This window comes from Phalacrocorax carbo, chromosome 2, assembly GCF_963921805.1.
Source record: "Phalacrocorax carbo chromosome 2, bPhaCar2.1, whole genome shotgun sequence".
In the NCBI taxonomy this organism is placed as follows: Eukaryota; Metazoa; Chordata; class Aves; order Suliformes; family Phalacrocoracidae; genus Phalacrocorax; species Phalacrocorax carbo.
In genome coordinates, this window is record NC_087514.1 from 129,864,836 (window position 1) to 129,882,389 (window position 17,554).

General features: G+C 38.2%; 1 long non-coding RNA gene across 2 annotated transcripts; it reads right to left on the bottom strand.

Moving 5' to 3' along the window:
* Nucleotides 1-588: 588 nt before the first annotated feature.
* LOC135311743 (uncharacterized) lies at nucleotides 589-8,002 on the bottom strand. 2 transcript variants are annotated; one of them, XR_010371332.1, is made up of 5 exons: nucleotides 7,563-8,002; nucleotides 5,904-6,003; nucleotides 3,942-4,059; nucleotides 3,334-3,398; nucleotides 589-1,406 (listed from the first exon to the last, which is right to left on the bottom strand). It is a non-coding gene; the product is annotated as an uncharacterized LOC135311743 (long non-coding RNA). The 2 variants fall into 2 exon arrangements; XR_010371331.1 differs by having other exon boundaries at nucleotides 589-1,422.
* Nucleotides 8,003-17,554: the final 9,552 nt, after the last annotated feature.

The following is a 17,554-nucleotide window of genomic DNA, read 5'->3' on the forward strand; positions in this document are numbered from 1 at the left end:
TTCCCATTCAACTACTCCTTAGGATATTTTATAGTTTTGACAGTCTGGTTTAGAACCGTGTTGTTACGAAATGAAATTTTCAAGATTGGAGTAGTGATATATGTATAACAGATAAATCTCTTCAATTTTAAGCCTTCTTTTCCTCAAAATGTCCAAGCTGCTGACAAGTCAGTCTGATATTCTATAGTCATGAAGAAAAAATAAGACCTTTTATTATTTAAATAAGTTAATATTGAAAAAGCAGATGGGAGAACAGGAATTACACATAAAGATGAAAAGATATTGGAAATCTCACTGTCTTCTTATATGTTCTTCATAATCTAGAAACACGGCACCAAGGTCTAGTTAACAGCAGCTGAAAGCCAAGACAGAGCATGTGTGTTCTTTCTCTATCAGTTTAAAGAATGAGTTTAGTAAAAGTAGAGGATCAAAGAACTTCAGATGAGGCAAAAAAGAACCAAGAAACACTCACTGTCAGCCAAGTCACACAGATCCATTACACAGAATATACAAGCAACTAAAAAAGAGAGAAAAAATGTTTGCATTAACCCAACAGCAGTCAGTTCAGAAAGTCAATTAAGAAATCTTAATTGGTTGGTTTATTACAGTTTACTGTGCAAGTAATAACTCATATTAACACTCTTTGATTTCTATAATTAAGTTTGAAACAACTGCAAAAATGTTAAGCAGCTTTAAGAGTAAATTAATTTGTAGTAAAATAAACAAAGATTATTATCTTAATATTACCTTAATTTACCAAGCAATCCAAATTCCTACAAGGGGACACTGTAGATACAAATGTTTGCAGTTGTTAGTGAAATACTGGCCATCAACTTATTGTTTACCATGTTGGAAACTACACCTTTCAAAGATGATGGAGAGTGGCTTGGCAAGAACATCTGCCAGCTCCTTCAGCACTTGTGGGTGCATCCCATTGGGGCGCATGGATTTGTGAGGATCCAGTTTGCCTAGGTGATCTCTAACCCAATCCTCTTCAACCAAGGGGAAGTCCTCCTTTCTCCAGATATTTTTTCTCTCTTCTGGGGGCTGGGATGACCAAGGGCCAGCCTTAGCAGTGAAAACTAAAGCAAAGAGGGCATTCAGTAACTCTGCCTTCTCTGCATCCTTGGTCACCAGGGCCCAGACCTCGTTCAGCAGCAGGCCCACTGTGTCCCCAGTCTTCCTTTTACTGCTGATGTATTTGAAGAAGCCCTTGTTATTCTTGACACCCCTTGCCAGATTTGGTTCCAAGTAGGCCTTGGTCTTCCTCGTTTAATCTCTGAATACCCTGACAACATTCCCATATTCCTCCCAAGTGGCCAGTCCCTTTTTCCATATACCGGGAACCTCCCTCTTCCACTTGAGTTTCTCTAGAAGCTCTTTGGTCATCCATTCAAGTCTCCTGGCTGCAGAGAAGATAACCTAGGTCAAAAATTGAATCCTTGAGACAGAAGATTCATAAAAGGTATTGCAACAATATCTCCGTGGACATGATATGAGCTATCAATTTCAGTGGCTTCATGCAAAGCATCTGTGCAGGGCATGAAATTCAGCCTGTGGTTTCAAGCAACTGAACTAAATGTGAGTTTGTCCGAAATGCAAATTTTCTCCAACTCTATGTTCTCAAAATAGTATATATTTTTCTCCCTGGAAACAACTCCAAGATTGTGCTTATCCCACTTTACTAGAAATAAACTGAACAGAACGAACACTCATGCTGAATGATTAAACCATACAACTGTAATGACCAGTTATTCATTATTATTAATACATTAGGACCATGAAAGTGAATAATTAAAGAGATGTTTCTGCTTCAGAAAAAGATTATCAGAATGAAAGGCCAATTACTTTGTCCTAGAACGTAACTTAGTTCACATAACTGGTAAAAATACTGAATTAGGTGTTTTTACCTTGCAAGTATCCATAGAAACAAGATGGGTGAAAAGTCCAACTAAATCAGTCCCCCTAGCTGTCTAGATCAAAATTACTCCTTACAAAGAACACTAAATAGCCTCTCCTGCAGCAATATAATCCAATTTCCTCTTTAAAGTCACCTAGCATATTCTTCAAAGTTTTATATTTAACTTTTTGGCCTCTATAACACATGGAGCATCAGGCAACTTATTTCTCACACTCTATTGATGGACTGCTAAATTAGTCCATCTTCTTTAGTTACTAAAGAAAACATAGAGTAATGTAGGCAAGATTCAAATAACAAAAGACTTGACTAAGCTTCTAAATCCACAGTTTTTTAAGTTGGTTCAATAAAGGATTTCCATATACCTGACAATTTTTTTTTCTAAATAGTTTAAACTATTATTGTGGAATAGCATGAAACAGACTCTGCACCCCTTTATTTACAGGAAACAAAAGCTGATTCTGAATGAACCTGACAAAGCAACATGTGTGGTCAAGATCAGAGTTGAGACCAAGCATCAAGGCTTCTTTGGATAGAATACACATTAACAGAACATCATTTGCAGATGTTCTTTATCCAGTTGGATTCCCTGGCTTGTCACTATCTCTGCTCACATGAGCCATGGCCAAAACAAACAAGTTGTCCTTTCCTCAGCAACATGCATTTGATGGTGCTGCGCGGATGGGAGGCCTTCAAAGAAATGGTTCTCAGCGTTCCAGCCAATTAGCTCTTCTAACTGGCTCTGTCTCCTCCCACCCCAGGATCTTCTCACAATAATTCTGTTTAGGAAAAGTTGCATAAAATGCAGTACCAAGGAAGGACTAGGGAAATGATGTGAAAGCAACATTGCCTTTCAAGCTACATTCCTAGCATAGAAGACCAAGAGTTTATTTCCTCTTGGCACATGTTGAATGTAAACAATCTTTCTTGGTCATTTTGCAGCTTGATCATCTGTTTTTATGTGTTTTATATCCGGTCTCACCATCAGCAAGTATTAGGATGGAAAGCATAAGAAAGAAACAAGTTGGGCTGTGCTGGTGCTCCTCAAAGTATTAAAACCAATCAAGGACAGTGTGTTTCACCTTGCTCACATGCCCACTTAAGTCAATTGAATTTGCATCAGGAAGACAAGTCCAGTCAGGGATTTTTTGCCTGTAGCATTTACACTATATATATACTTCTAAAGATCATGCAGAAACTATTGATCAAGGATTGTGTTACCAGAGGATCCCTAGACTTTTGCAATGCTTCATATTTCTTCATATGACATTTTATAACTCTTGGCTTTTTTTACAGGCTTTTGTAGAGTGTGTGGTAGTAAAAAGTACAGATGGTCTAGATCCTTATATATTAAGCATCCATTGCACACTTATCTACAATCACTAAGACCTGGAGTTGTTGACCAATACAATTACCTTTACTCCCCTGTTCTTACAAAGGGCCAATGCAAGTCACAGGTTCTTCTTTTAGAGGGCTGCAGCTAGAAAAAAAAAGGTCAATGCTTTAGATAAACTGTAGAATCTCTAGTATTCAGAGTGAAATTATCTGAGATTATTGCAAGGTGGCCCAAGTGTAGGATAATGTTTAATATAGCTCTGGAACCCTGATCCACAACAACTGCCTCCTAGATTAAAGCTTCTTTAGATATCTGAGGTTTCTTGCGTTTTTCAATGAGATATAAAAGCCTTCCACTTCAGCATGGGCTCAGCTAAAGCAAACATACTTGTCTGATACAGTAGAAGAAAAGGAAATTACTATTAACCAACTGTGAAAAGGCTGAGCCATTTTATTTGATTCTCTAAAGTCCTTCATGCAAAATAAATGCATGTTCTCAATAAATGTTTGCAGCCAGGAAAGCTCAATTTCAAATAAGAACTGTAATGAATTACAGTAAGTATTTATATATGAAATATCTTCAATGATAAATCACACATTTTTGAACTTGAGAAAAGCAAGATACATGTTAGATGCAATAGTACACAAGTCATACAGGTGGTTCCAGTGAAACCTAGAACAAACTTACCTATTGGAATCTCCAAAGAGCAATATTGTCTAAGATGAAATTTCCATGTTTGTTCCTCCTTAAGCCAATTCCCTTTAAACACATTACTTTTTCCAATGTGATTCACCTGTGAATGCAGCTGTCAATTACAGCAAACCTATTAAAACTACTGTTTATGTTGGATAGCAGTTATTTCACAGAACTACGTCTTTGTTACATATGTTACTAACAAGACATAATGATTGCATAGACATCGGCATAAAGAGTTAAGAGTTTGCATTTTTAATTTCCTGTACCTCTCTTGTATTTTTCACTTGGTTATTTGGAAAGCTGATACACATAAATAGTGAATGACTTGGCATCAAAAGTGAATAAAATTCAGTAATATGTAACCTTCAGAAAGACTGAACAGACTCATGGATTTTTTAAAAATTACTTCTATGTAGGGTATTTGAAATATGTTTGCAGTTCTGTTTAAATAAGAAAAATGCAATGACTAGTGTGTAAAATCCCTCCCCCACTCCACTGTTTTCTTTCTAATTTTCCTTGTTTTCACTATGCAGACAAGCAGCAAGGATTAAGGAAGGGCTGAAAAAAAATCTTCATGAAGCAGAAATGGATATTTAGAAATTTAAGTGTCAGACCAAAGTCACAGAGCTGTTTGCCATACTTATGCATTCAGTTCATGCAGCTTGGTAACTGTGAAGTGAGTACTTGACAAAAAGAAACAGGGGGAAAAAAGATAAATCCTCTCCCTACTTGAGTTTCCAGGCTTGGGAGTTGGCATGACAACTGTAAGCAAATAGCCAAGTCAGGCATTGACTGACAGTAAGAAGCCGAAAGAAACCAACAGAAACATATAAAAACCACGAATACAGAGAAGTGCTAGGAAAAGAAATGATAAAGTGTGGACATCGCAGAGCTTCAGAGGTGTGGGCACTCGCACAAACAGTGAGTAACTATGTCCCTGCATAGCAGTAGGCAGAGTATCATACAGCTGAGGTGGTGACTAGCTGTATCTTCAGCAAATAAAAAGATTGTGCTACTCTAGGCAAAACTCCAGCTCTGTTGTGTGCCAACAGAAATAGCTGACCAGGCTGCACAAAAGCAGTTTCATAGTGAACTGCAAGTAGCAATACATAAAGAGCTTATTAATCTTCCTTTACCATTGAAGCAAGTTTAATTTCCAGAAAACAGATATTTATACCTAAATCAAAGGAAAGAATTAAGAGGGGTGTAAAAGATGAGAATATCTGACATTTTTATGGATAACTCTAAATTGTATAGAGAGGAGAAGAGAAGAAAATTAAAAATTAAAAAAAAGAGGTAGGTTTGTGAATAATATGAGACATTTATGGATATGGTAGGATAGGTTATTCTACACTTCCCTCTGTTTTTAGTTTGTTATTGTTACCCCATTATTTTGGCACAGTAAATTCTCTTTTGTCTCAGAGTAAAGCAGCAGCCCTACTCCACAACACTGTGCACCTAGCCTTGGACTGGCCTCAGAAACCATTCTCCTCTTATATACTAGCACCACTGTCACATCTGAGAACAATTAAGGCCTGATTAACCCAAAGCAGAAGTCTTCAGTCCGATATTTCCATATCCAAGTAATTTTAAAAATACCATAATTTTAATAACCTATTTCAACCGAAATTATGACCTAAAGTTGTTTGTGCACAATTACAATCTTATTCCTTGCGTTTTTTTTTTTTCTTTCAGAAACTTGGTCATTATTGTCATGTTTGTCAATTGACAAAAGTCTGAGTATTTTTATTCCACTTTTAAAAATACATCTATTTTAAACACAGACATAGCAGTGGGCTTAAGGTGTATTTTATTCTCTAGCCTACCTAGGCTTTTTTTGTTGTTGTTGCTGTTGCCAGAAGCATGCTTTTAAAACAGGAGCAAGACCAGAGACTCTCACTTTTACTAAGCCAGAGGGGGTGGACTGATGCCACTGCCACTGGCATTTCCTACCTGAGATCCCTAAAGCTGAGGGAAGAGAGTCCCACCTGTACTCCCAATTTACTTCCAAGCATCACAGTTTGCATTTATTCTGCTCATGGACTTGGCAACTCTGAAATGAGAGAAAATGGATTTTCATTGAGATGGGGATGTTTGAAAGCTGCTCACATGGTAACACAAAAAAGGTTGCAGCCTTTATGCCCAAGTGGCAACCAACGGGAATTCTTCCATTCCTTCTGCTTCAGATATTTATTTCCTGACCTATTAATACAATTATTCTTTTCAGAACTGATATTTGAGTTTGCTATTTTTAATGTGCAAATTTCTAAGTATATTGTATTCACAATTAATTATGGCATAATATAAAACTGCATTGTTTGTTACTAGCAGGAAAAGAGAAGGTTCATCTCCCAAAGGTATAACAGTTCTTCAACACACAAATTACATTTCATGTGGTATTTCAAGTACAAAAATAACAAACAGCAGACCACAGAGGAAGGGTTTGCTTATTTCAAGTAAAGCTGTCTCAGGGAGGAAAGCTGGAGAGGACAACCCCAAAACACAAAGCTGTTCTTAACATAGATATCGTTCGAGAAGAGGGGAGGAAGTTCTCTCCTTCCAGTTCTGAAGTAAGGAAGTAATCAGAAAAGAATTTTTACCTCACAAAGGTTTAACACTGCTTAATCTTTTATTAGAAACTTTAATGATGTGCTTAAACAATTCTATCACAATATTCTGTGTATATATATAATATATATGTGTATGTTATACCACAGACACAAGTATATTGTTTCATTAGAGATTCCAGCTAAATGAGTATTTTTTTTAAGACCAGTCTTCATACTTTCAGGCTGGATAGCACCGGTTTGTGTTAAACAAGTATCCTGGTGGCATTAGCATTTACCTTCTATTCTCACAGGGACTGTACAATCAACAATAGGTCAGCTATAAGTAGTCGCTGCAATATAAAATTATTTACGGAAGAATAAGGACAATCAAATAAGCTGTTTACAGTAATAAACAACAGATCAGAACGGCTGAATTCCTCAATAAGTAACCTGAAAACACCATAAAAAAAATACAAATCTACAAGATTCTTCCCCTATGTCTGTAGTTCTGCCTTCTGCCCCTATGCTGTTCCTCTGCTTCTGAAACAAATTTTCTGAACCTACATTGATTAAAAATAAGATATCTGTAATGTGATACATGTGTACTGATCCTATAGTTTGCTGTTACCAAACAGTCCATCACAAATGTGGCTTCTATTAAGTTTTATTACTTTCAGGATGCTAATTTTGGTACAGGCTTATTTTCCTAATTTTGTGCAAAAACACTACCCACCATGTTAAACAAAGGGAGATGGCGAGGTGGACAAAAAATGAGAGTTAAAACAACACTGACAGAACAATGCTGATGTAGATATCTGAATACCCAGCATTAATCTGAAATTGTTTTTTTCTGACACAAATTTTACAGTGACTAATTGAACAAGACTGGGCACAAGCCCTCTAAAGACTCTATGACATGTTATTCTACTCATATTATACAAGGCTACAGAAATAAAAACTATATTGTATATGACTATACAAATTTATATTCTAAATCCAGTGTGCTACATAAGAAATATGTAAGAGTTCTTATTCAAAGAAAACACTCTGTTTAGAACATAACTCAGCATCCATGGTCCAAGTAACTTCAGACTTCCCAGGAGATTGTGACTTTCACACAGGACCATCAGTTAGCATGCTGATACCTGGGAGCAAGTGAGGGTTGTTCTTCACAGTCTGATATGGAAAAGAAAAAGAGTTAATATTTAGACATTTTCTTTTACAATGTATGAATAAAAATCTAGTACCACCACCGTTCACAGCAGTATTAGAGTACTTCAGATGTTAAGACCTTAAGTTAAAAATACATAAAAATCACATTAAAATATACTATGAATCTAAAAGTTAAACATTTAGCTATTAAGAAATTCCAGAATTTAGGTTGCCGTCAAACTTTGTCAGAATTTATGTAAACATATATTAACATACATTTTGATATTAAGTATTGCCTTGTTCTTTATGACTAAGCAGGGACCTTGGGGTAGTGGAATGGAAACTCAAAGGCTTAAGGGGGTTGTTATCAGCAGGACACGAGATTGAAATTGTACAGGAGACAAGAACTGGAAGGGTTAAGGAGAAAAAGCATTTCTTTAGTCCAAATACTTAAATGCTACCACAGAGAAGTAGATTCTATCTTTGCCTCTATCACAGCTCAACGCACAACCCCCACAGCTTTGGAGTCCTTTATTTCATGGCTGTGTAATTTGAAACATCTGGGAAGTCTGATTTTCAAAAGAAGTGACCTCTAAAACAAAGGTGCAAGTTTAGTTAGCTGAAGCTATATACTAAATATTTAAATACTACATAAATGTTAATGATGACGAAACAGGTGATGAGCCTCTCAAATTAGACACTCAAAAATTATTGAGCTACGTTCCTCAGTTATCCACCCCAAAAATAAACGTAATACTTCCTTGTCTCACCAGGATGTTTTGATGTTTTTAAGGTAAGACTTCTTACTTATAGTGGCAAAAACAACAGACATGCACATTACACCAGCCTATATACCCTCTCCTACTACTGAAACTGCTGTAACACTCACCATCCTTGCTGCCCTCCCTGCCTACATTCTCCCCGTCACCATATCGTTCTTGGGACTATGAATTACTTTTTCCCTCAGACTATTTAGTTGTCAAGTTAATTTTGAACTTTGACCCTACGCTCCAATATCTGCAGCTCCTCCTCTGTGTAGCGCTGCCAGCAAATCAAATGACCATATTCTATTCCATCATCCAGATTTTTAATGACAGATAATAATGCACAGCAGACACAGAATAAATCCTTGCAGAACCAAAGCTGATAAACCCAACAAGTTTTAGAGTAATTACCAATACAGATCAGATGAAAGTTTTCCAGCCGCTTTTAGCCCCACCTTACACTGTTATCATCTAGCCTACATGTTCTTAGACCCTGAGAATATCAGAGTAACTTCTTATTTATGTTTGGTGTTCTTATAACTCCTTCCTCACCAGCTCTATACATTAAGGTATCTGTCACAGCAAGCCTCTCTTTTGTCCACAATGCTGGACAACATCACGTACTCTTCTTTGGAGCTAACTGGAACATATTCAGCTAAAGTAATTTGTAACCCAATACTATGAAGTATAATGGAATACTACCAATAAATCAGCCATTTTAAACAAGTCTCAGCTACAGCATGAGCAACAGCTTTGATCCAATATCACATTTCATCATGTGGTATTAAGTACAGTGTAATCAAAATGCAAATATTTATAAAATTAAAAGAATGCAAAGGCTACAATGCTTTTGCTTCTACTTACTTTTTCTAGGTCGTCTTATTTTAATGAGTAAATGTTTTGAACTTTATCAAGGTACTTATACAAATGAAGTGGCTGCACAGAGCAATCCCCAATACAAGATTTAAAATATTAATTTATCTACTCCAAAGGCTCACTGTCTGCAGTGTTAGGAGAAAGAGAGAATGTTTATGTCTGCCCCCCTAAATATCCACAAGTCAACTTACATAGAAATGCTCAGTGCCTAAGGGTGAAGGATTATATAATGCTTCCTTACTGACCATTTTCACTAAAAACTGTGACTCTTAGCACCATATATTGCCATATATAGCAAAAATGTGGTCTTAAGGAGCAGTGACAAAAATTTACAGATTTTCAATTAAATCTAGAAGTGTCACTCTTGACATAGGACCACAAATGTACAAGTTAGTGAAGAGGGTTGAATGAAATGGCCTGAAGTGATTTCAAACCAAGCATAATTTTAAGCATACGAAATTCTCTTCAGGCAGTAAAGAGACCTTATCTGGAGTTGGGTGTAGATTTCTATCACTCATATCCAAGAAAGAGTAATTAAAACAGAGATGAGACACACTGGCATCTACAGAGGAATCAAGAGTCTATCTGTCTATGGCAGCTTAAACCAGCTTGGATTGCTTACCACAGCAAAACAGCCTAAAGGGATAGGACTGGGCTTTCTGTAAATATCTTAACACTAAATGCCAAAAGATAAGCAGAGTTTTTTTACATTAAAAGATAATGTAGACCCCCAAGAAGAAATGCATACTAAACACAGAGAGGTTATGTCAGAAATTGGAAGGCTGCCTACTACAGCCAGAATGTTCTCAAAGATGCTTCCAGTAGCAGCAAAAGGAGCAAAAAACGCTGAAATAACTTCTCAGAAGGATGTTAATGGACTCATATGATATCCTTTGATAGCAGACAACTAAACCTGATGATCCAGTCAGTCTTTCTAATCAAAACTTAGTCACACGCTTAAATGGTTTCTTAAAAACCATCTAGGACTTGAGGCCAGATCTTTGGATGAAAGCACAAGAGCACATGGCTCTAATAACGTCAAAGGTATGCTGAGTCATTTCAGTTCAGGGTCTAGCACATAGTTTTCAACTATTTAAGACTCGTGTATACTACTTATGAAACCGGAGTTGGGAGCATGTGTTGATGACAATTTTTTGATACAGGGGACTGACAAGCTAAGTAGGTGCTCTGTTGGACCTGCTTCCATGAACAATCAAAAACCCATTGGGGCTGTGAAAGTTGAGGGGAACCTTAGCTGCAATGACCATAACATTGCAGAGTTTAAAATCCTCAGTCAAGCAAGCAAGAAAAATTACAAATATTACAATCCTGGCCTTGAAGAAAGAAGATCTTGCCTTGTTCAAGGATCTGCTTGGCAGGACCCATGGGAAACTGCCATGAAGGACAATGGGGCCCAGAGAAGCTGCTGATTTTCAAGGACAACCTTATCAAAGCACAAGAATGGTCCTTTCTGACACTCAGAAAAACAAGCAAGTGTGACAAAAGACCACAGAAGATGGACACAGAAACAGATTACTTAGAGAAAGGGAAACATTGCCTGAGCATGCAGGGATGCAGACACGAGAGCCAAAGCTCAGCTTAAGCTAAAACTAGATAGAGATTTGAAAAGCAAAAATGAGGAAGGCAAAAAAAACCAAACTAAAAAGAGGTGAGACCGCTGCTTAACAGGGCAGGGGACCTAGTGAGAAACCTCTTGCAATTGAACAGAGGCAAATTCAGGCAGTTACTATGGGCATCCCCCAACTACCAGAAGTGGGTCTTTACCCACTCTTTAACATCATTTAATACTCTTTAACACCCTAATTAATGAGTGGCACAATGGGACAGAGTGCACACTCTGCAGCGAAACACCTGATCTGCTGGAGGGCAAGACTGATCTTCAGCGGGACCTCAAATGGCTGAGGAAAAGAGACAATTAAAACATCTTGAAATGGTACAAAGGCAAATTCTATGTTCTGCATACAGGACAGTATAACCACCATGCAGCAGTACAATCTAAGATGGCTAAGAAGCAGCAAGAAGGCTAACTGCATACTGGGCTGGATTAGAAAGGGTGTAGACAGTAAATCAAAGTGATTACTCCCCTTTATTAAGCACTTCTGAGCACACGGAAGTACCGTGCCCAGCTTCAGAATCCTAGAACGGTTGAGGCTGGAAGGGACCTGTGGAGGTCATCTGGTCCAACCCCCCTGCTCAAGCAGGGTCACCTAGAACAGGCTGCCCAGCACCATGTTCAGACAGCTTTTGAGTACCTTCAAGGATGGAGACCCCACAACCTCCCTGGGCAACCTGTGCCAGTGCTCAGTCACCCCCACAGTAAAAAGTGTTTCTTGATGTTCAGACAGAGCCTCCTGTGTTTCAGTTCATACTCACTGCCTCTTGTCCTGTCACTGGGCACCACTGAAAAGAGCCTGGCTCTGTCCTCTTTGCACCCTCCCCTCAGGTATTAATATACATTGATGAGATCCCCCCTGACCCTTCTCTTCTCTAGGGTAAACTGTCCCAGCTCTCTCAGCCTTTCCTCATACGACAGATGCTCCAGTCCCTTAATCATCTTAGAGGCCCCGGGGTTTCAGCTATTGGGTTTTGGTTGCCCTGATATGAGAACACCTTTGACATATTGAAGCGAGTCCAGTGGAAGGACACAGATGGTCATGAGGCTGATTCATGTCAGTGTGTGAGGAGTGACTATAAGAAAAGGATTTGTTTGGCCATAAGACAGCTTTGCTGTCTTTAGCTACCTAATGGGAGGCACTGTGATACCTCCATCTTTGGAGAGTTGACAGAGCCCTGAGCAATCAGATCTAGTTGGGAGGCTGGACTAAATGACACCGAGCTATCCCTTCTAACCTGATATAGGTCAACTGCATCAAACAGCGAGTGTTTGCTCTTTTTCTGCATATCTGTCAGAACATGTTTTATCAATCAGTAATAGAAGTTCTGGTCCAAGTGGTATTTTGTTTTAGGGCTTTTCTGCTACAGTCTCCAAATTATGGGATGATAGGAATAGAAAAGAACATCTATCACACAAATAACATGGCAACAGAGTATTACCCATTATGAAAGAGATTGCCCTAAATACACATATCCTTTTATGGAGAAAGAGAAGAAGAAAATGTTTGCAAGAACACTTGCCTGATTTGTTAGCCCATTATGGAAAAACTGGTCTAACAATACTGCAAAAGATTCAGTATATAAACAGATAATCACGCAAAAGAACTGCAAGCACTGCAACAGCTAATTGGCCCTGCATAAGCTACATAAGCATTTGTTTTACATAAATTACACCACTCTCGTCCTGACACAAGTAGGGTTTTTTCCTTTCTTACCATCAAAGAGTTTCTCCCTCAGGAAATAAGTGTTGGGTAAAGCACAACAGAACAGCTAAATAATCATTTGGACTTTTGCAGTTATGATTCAGTCCATCTAACTGACGAATGCTAATTTTTAAGTGATCCATACCGGCAGAGATCACTACACAGGAGACTGCAGATACCTAATGCTCCATTTATTATTATGAAATACTAGTATTATAGCAACAACATCCATTATTTGATTTCCATTTGACTGTCTAGATTGAGCTAGCTGATTTTCACCTGCAGACAGAACATTTGAACAAACTGTTACCTGTAGATCAAACCACAAATTCTTTCACACAATCTACACATGGAAACCCCCAAAACAGATTTGAAATTGCTTGGGCAGTAAACTAATATGCACAAAGGAACCAATTACCATAATTAACATGAAGTCCTGGAACCACCTGCCCAGAGAAAGTCTGAGAGGCACAACCTACACTCTGTGAAATTCAGTGAGTTTTGATTGTTCGGCAGAGCATGCACACAATGGTAACAGCACATCTAGACCAGCATCATAAGTCAAAAAACCCCAAATACTTTACTCAGATGTTTAATTCCGAAAGGATTTAAAGATACATGCAATCAGCAGAGCCTTGTAGGCCACAGACCTCTATGGATGACGGGACCAGGTATCTATAAAACATCTGGTAGCATGTAATATTAACTGCTGGCCTGGGAGTCATGCTTTATTTCTGAAGAACTGGATGTGGCAAGTGACATTTCATTACAAATGAACACAAACCATTGTATCGGGAAAAAGTTTTATTTTAAATGTTGATTACTACAGTAAGTGCAACCAACAAATTATACAACACAGGTGAACTGTGTAATTTCAAAAGAAAAAAAATAACACATTTGGCACTAGAATTCTCATATTTTCCTACACTATGGTATTTGCATTACTGGCACTGACATGTAGAATAGCACTGAACTGGTGACCACTTAAAAGATGCTTCAATCCATGAGCTGCAGGAGCTGCTAACAAAGACACTGATGGTATACAAACTGTTTTTTTTTAATACTTTGCAGTGCTCCACAATACTTTTATCTCTTCAAAAAGCAAAGATACCTACAAAAGTATAAATTCATGCAGCGACACTCTATCAGATAGGGAACAGAAATGGTGAGTATCTTTCTGTTTTTCTTCATGCTTACTTGGGGAGAACTTAGCATGACTCATGGAATAACAATGTTTATCACAACTTCCAATGACAGTGTAAGTCAATTAACTCCAAATTAAGTTTTTATATTGTAACCAACTAAACACATTGATGTATCAACTTAGAGAAGCTTTTTGTCTTGTTTTAAATGGGAATTTTGATACCGAAGTTGAATAGTTTGAAGTTTCTATGAAGGCAGCTGGCTCAGTGAGAAATAAACTTTAAACCTAACACTTCTAGAAACATTTTGTACAAATTCATATAAACACACTTGTGATGCGCAGTGGGCTGAATAATTATACAGACCAATTAAAAATTTATCTTTTGAGATAAAGCTCCATCTCCAAGTAAGTAGTTCCCGGTAACTACATAAAGGTGTGAGACACCAGCCCTAAACTTACCAGGTCAGCACCGCTTCTCTTATTCTGGACTCAAGAAAGAGTAATTTTGTTTAACAGAAGTTTCTCATGGGGATATTGCCAAAGTCCCAGTATACGCTGGGATAGACTACACTGAGCATGCTGCTTCTTTCACTCCATTTTGCATTCTGCCTGCAAATACGTGTTCACCACTTTCAACCACCAGTCCTCTGATCAGTGCCTAGATAACACCTCTTGAAAAAAACAACAACAAAAAGAAAATCTTAGAGCTATTTGGTCTTACGTTTAATAATGATATGGATAATATTTAGCCATGAAACAATACCTTAAGGTCAGTTCTCTTGTAATCATCACAGGAATAGATACCTATCAGTGGGAAGATGGTATTTCTGGTTTTGCTATTTGTCTTGGCCCTTAAAAGTCCTCGTACTTCAAATCTTAACTATGAAGGTGTATTTTAAGATTACCTTTAAAGCTTTTAAGAATAGGGTACTTCAACCCCCCGTCCCCCGGTTTTCGTAGTCAGATTTATGCTTTTTCAGTTTGGGGTAGGAAAAGATTTCTATTTCTCAATCACACATTAAAAATTTTATTGTGGGCTTAAATAAGGAAACAAGAACTACTGCAGCTGCAAAGTTCCTATTCCAAAGAGGGAAAACAAATGTGGCATCTTTTATCTGAACAGATGTGTTCCTAATTTATTTTGAATAACCTCCTACTTAAATTTTTTAAAAAATCAGCAAAAACCCCATTGTTTTGGTTTATTTTGTTTCTGGTATAAAATATTTCCAGTGTGAGAACAAGTGTGTGATGAATTCTGTTCTTAAGAATCACTTAGAATTTTTTGTTAAATTCCTGTCACTTATAAATCCCCAAACCCAGTGAAAATAATAATGTTGGCTAAGTGTCAGAAAGCATAAATCAAAAGCAATACATAAGACACAATTTGACTTAAACCTTTAGTATTTGCAATGACGCATGACTAGAAAAAGATCTATGGTGCTGTTACAGGAAGGACAGTTCATAAATTGGCCTTATAAGCTTGAGCATGTTTCAAAATAAAAACCCAGAGGAACAGAAAATAAGCATACCATTATTTGGAATGGTTTTCTAAAATTTCACTATTTAAAGTACGCCACAGTGAAGCAAATTTGTTGGGAGATAAAGTCACCAGTCAATTAGGCTTTGCTCAGAATTAAAGAAAACTTTGGGAGCCAGGATGCCTTCCCTTGCACTGTAGTGGCTTTCAGAACAAGGAAAGAAACACATAGTCTTTGTAGGCTGAAAAAATCCCTCTACTTTGTCCTGAATATTAGATGTGATGTGATAGATACTCAAAAGAAAAATCTGGCAAGTGAAAACATTCAATAAGGACGAGACTGAGCTGAAAGGTCTGCATTCTTAAGCCATGGGCATTCAAATCATGAACGAATGCTGAATGGGCTTCTTCCATAACATGGGAAAAGAAGAAAAAAGTACAGCAAAAAGCTCCTCCTGTGACACTTACTCAGATTTATCTCAGGAAAAAAATACCTTACTACTCAAGCACGTATTGCTCAAAATAAAGCAGTTACAAATAACCAAAGCAGGAACTTGCTACTTCACTCAAGAAGCAGACAAACTTCTGTCCACCCTCAGAAGACAATGCAGCAACAATTTAGGACACAACTTTAAATCAAGTTAATCTAAGCCCGTGCGTGTTTGATGACAAGATAGTACATGCCTGAAGAAGTCAGGAAGTTCTGGAATGTGACAACTCTGATTTCCACCATTTTTGCTTTAAATTTTTAAAATTTTAATGCAATATACTCTCATGCCTTCCCCATAAGTAGATTTTTAGGTACAAGTACCTAATCTTTCAGTAACTCTTCTAGCTTATGAAGGCTGCCTATGCAACTGCCATTTCTCACCAAAAAAACCTCACCAAAAATAAAAAAAACCAAACATCTTACCTTGCCATAACCGTATTCCAGCACATTATTGTTCACACCCTGTCTTCCCAATGAGCAAGTTATAATTCAGAGCCGCTCACTTGATTTTAGAAGATACTTGCAAAATTCATCCAGATTATCTAAAATATCACTCTCCTGCCTCAGATATGACTTCCCACACCTGCACAATAAAGTTACCACTATAAAAAGGTTAGTCCTCATACAGCCCAGCCTCAGCTAACTACAAGAGCTAGGAATCAAGATGCTCGTAGTGATGTTTCTTTGACCGAGCCAAGCCTCATCCCTTCTCTTCAAAGTTACTTCAGACTACCAGCGTGCTTTTGAGGCAAATCTGCTGATCAACGTCATGCACAACACTGGGCTTCACGCTCCAGAGCAGGCTTGGAGCACACTTCATATTCTCCATCTGCTAAAAAGCGGTACCAAATCAGAGTTAGATCAAAGTAACACCTCTCCATGAAAGCGGACAACAGGGACTCTGCACAAACTACCATACCATGCTGCCTGCTCATGCTGACACAGCCACTAAAAACAAAATTTCCACGAAAGCTATCTAAATTCTGCCTTCTGGTAAGCAAAAGGAGCATGGCTTGTACACTGCTTTAGTCCAGAAGCGGATGCGAAATGCATGCAGTTGGGTGCAACTTCATGTGATAACACAGCTTCCAGTATATTTATTAAATTTGCAACATGATATTTTGGGTATTATCTTCTTTCTCTCATCATCCTTGACAGCCTTATGTACCCTTCATATCTAGGCATTTCCTCCTGCCCTTAGGCAATTATTTACCCCATTGGCGACCTCTTAGGAAAACAAAAAAAGGGCAACGGCCAAGAAAGGCAAGTCGTTGAATGGATGGGTACACAGGCTATTTTGTTTTCAGTATGCTTTCCAACACCTTCCTTTCACTCTGAATTTGTATGTTGTTGAGAGGGAAGAACCTTTAAAATGGGAACTACTTCTAAAAAAGCATCTTAACCATTCTGACGAGCCCCTCGTGGAACTGGAGCTACGTTCAACTGGATCTTCACTCGCAGCTTTGTCCGGAGCCGACTGGGCAGGATGGTGCGGAGAAAGAATGAAAATTCATTCTCTGATGTACTATAGGCGGCTTAGCCCTCTGATTGCCGTTTGCTTAAAACAAAACAGAGCCCTTAATCCGTGGTAAACCGTAACTATTGCTTTTGGCAGGTTTCTAAATACAAGCTAAAAAAAAAAAAAAAAAAAAGAGCGGGGGCGGAGGGGCAGACAAGGACTAGTTTACTGCTGTTCCCTTCCCCCTCCCCGATGCGCAGCTCTATCTGCAGCCCATGTGGCTGCGAGGCAGCCACAGCCGGTTCCAATTCCTACTTTCCCACTTTGCGCCCCTGCTCGCTGCCGGGGCTGAGCA